Below are 2,956 nucleotides of genomic sequence, written 5' to 3'. Positions count from 1 at the left end.
TCAGAGTCAACATGATCTTACTTTAAGTTATATTCAAAGAACAGTACATTTTTGCAAAACAAGGAGGCAAGTATCACTAAAAATGGCATACAATGCTGTTTCTCCAGTACCAGGTAAATTACCTGAATTTGCATAGGATGTAGTCTGCATGTCAGTGGAATCAGAAGTAATTAAAATACACATGGTGTCGAGTGGTGGTGTCTGCGTAGATGTTTAAAAAAAATGTCCAGTGACTACAGAGCAACTTGAAGTGAGAAATGTTCCAGTACCTTGGCCCACTTGTTAGTTGAGATGGTTATATCATACACATATTCAAAAGAGGCAAAAACAGAGTTAAACTGTGGTGGATATGCCAAGTTACACACCCAGTAGAGCATGAAAAGCTTGACACTGCGCAAGTCAGGCAATCAGCAACACGAATGGTTACGTTGTCATCCATGGCAGTGATGACATTGCCCTGTCAAACTCTCGCCTCCTAGTAGTGGGGTCCTTGAAACCTTCTCAGTGTCAGTGCCGAGGGATGCAAAGTTGGTTCCAGTCTGAAAGAATTTTTAAGATTTGAGAGAGAGAGGGAAAGAGAGAGAGAGAGATACATCAATGGTGCTTAGCCCCATAATGCACGCCATACCATCTGAAACATGCTGTAATAGTCATTGAAAGGTTAATTGCCAGTACTACTCTACTATGACATAACATAGGGCCTTTAGTAATGCACTGCGACTCAGTAATTGCCATTCTGGTAACCCAAAAATGTATAACGCCCTGTTTTAACAGGTTATATAGAAAGCTTTACTCTACTGAGTGAACGGTATAAATCATGCAGTATCAGGAAGCTTAATTAACACCAAGTATAGCCAAAATCAACAATGCACACAACTATATCGTGACTTGTTCTTTCTAAATAAAGGTTAAAAAAATGTCTGGCAGACGTACCAAACTTGGCATCTCCAGAAAGCGTGGAAATTTCTCAAAGATGTCACGCATGGAGGGGGAGTCCTCAGCGATCCTGAAAAATACAACAAATTGAGAAAATGTAATCCAAATACTCCAATCAATGAAACGGTGGGCTCAGTGTCATAGGCCTAACAGCAGAAGGCACCAAGGGTGCGTTTGTAAACTGCCGCTCTGAGCACACAACAATTGGTAATGTCATGTATGAGCAGTGGTGGACAAAGTAAAAGTAAAAGTTTTTTTTTTTTTTAAACAGTTTCTTTCCAACACAGGTAACTAATCTGAGTAAAAAGTAGACCAATGTACTTGTATTACGATGAGCTGATTCTGCACAGGTTGGATTGAGTTTGTGGTGGGTTCTTGTTAGGTTTTTATTGTTTTTCAGTAATAACACAGTCTATCTCAATAGGTAGGTATACTGGAGCAAACGGTGTAACAGCTATGTAATATCATGTGCTACTGTTGTAATTACACCACAAAAGTACTTTTACTTTGTCCACCACTGTGTACGAGTGTGTTATTCAGACTGTTAGATAGTAGACATTTGAAACACACATTTGGTGCAGATTTATTAAAATTTGCTTACCGGTACATTTAGAAACTGTTTTTTTTTTCAGTATTTTTAGACATGGTGCTACAAAGGGGATCAATGTACTGTAACCAGGCAGCTGCTATCCTTAACCCCGTAGTGCAGCGTTATGGCTCTATGTAATGTCATAGCAATGTTGTTATGATGTATTTAAGCATTTTCAGCAAGTGAATAGGGTCGCTGGCGACCTATCCTCTCAAAATAACACACAAGATGAACAGGATGCATCTCTGATTAACAGTGTGTGGTTCAAACTGTTAAGACATTTGAAACACACATACATGTGGTGTACATTTGTGAATGGTTGCTAACCTTTAGAAATTCTGTCAATGTTCAGAAGCATTTGCAGACATGGTCCAGGGGGCTCAAGTACGACCAGATAGCAACCATCCAGCAATAAGGATATCTTCTCAGCTGCACACAACATTAACACACAACACACAACATTAATTTGCATCTCATATTGACAGCATGAAATACATAGCATGTTTAGCACTTTGACTTTTATAAAATACATGGATTGGTTTTGTGTGAACTCATGAACTTAAACTCACCTCTTGCAACAGTGTTTATTTTCTCTGAGGTACACCACACCAGAGGAATCACTCAGTGTAATCAGACAGCTTCCATGTAGGATCCTTCAGTAATATTCTCAGTCATCTGCAAAGCATGACAGCACAAAACATGAACATGATTATGCATTTATAGGCCTAATTATTACAAGAAAATAATGAAAAATGATAACACCACCATGACACAATATGATGATGAATAGGCCTAGAGTAATACAACAAATTGACAAAATGTAACCCAAATACTCCAATCAATGAAACGGTGGGCTCAGTGTCATTGGCCTAACAGCAGAAGGCACTAAGGGTGCGTTTGTAAACTGCCGCTCCGAGCACATAACATATTGGTCATGTCATGTATGAGTATGTTATTCAGACTGTTAGATAGTAGACATTTGAAACACACATTTGGTGCAGATTTATAAATTATTCCTTAACTATCCTCTCAAAATAACACACGACATGAACAGGACGCATCTCTGATTAACAGTGTGTGCTTCAAACTGTTAAGACATTTGAAACACACATACATGTGGTGTAAATTTGTGAATGGTTGCTAACCTTTAGAAATTCTGTCAATGTTCAGAAGCATTTGCAGATATGGTCCACTACGACCAGACAGCTACCATCCAGCAATAAGGATATCTTGGCCATCTTCTCAGCTGAAATAATAACACACAACATTAGTATGCATCTCATATTGACAGCATGAAATACAGAGCAAGTTAGAACTTAGACTTTTTAAAAATACATGGATAGGTTTTGTGTGACTTTATAAACTTTAACTCACCTCTTGCAACAGTGTTTATTTCTCTGAGGTACACCACACCAGAGGAATCACTCCGTG

The 2,956-nt window shown here is 38.6% G+C and overlaps 1 long non-coding RNA gene across 1 annotated transcript; it reads right to left on the bottom strand.

The window, feature by feature from the left end:
- Positions 1-455: 455 nt before the first annotated feature.
- LOC134445575 (uncharacterized) lies at positions 456-1,934 on the bottom strand. The gene is made up of 3 exons (XR_010034297.1): positions 1,853-1,934; positions 934-1,006; positions 456-539 (listed from the first exon to the last, which is right to left on the bottom strand). It is a non-coding gene; the product is annotated as an uncharacterized LOC134445575 (long non-coding RNA).
- Between the last annotated feature and the right edge of the window lie 1,022 nt (positions 1,935-2,956).

Source organism: Engraulis encrasicolus, chromosome 3, assembly GCF_034702125.1.
Source record: "Engraulis encrasicolus isolate BLACKSEA-1 chromosome 3, IST_EnEncr_1.0, whole genome shotgun sequence".
NCBI classification, from domain to species: Eukaryota; Metazoa; Chordata; class Actinopteri; order Clupeiformes; family Engraulidae; genus Engraulis; species Engraulis encrasicolus.
The sequence above is the reverse complement of the archived record's forward strand: the minus strand, read 5'-3'. Positions and strand labels throughout refer to the sequence as shown.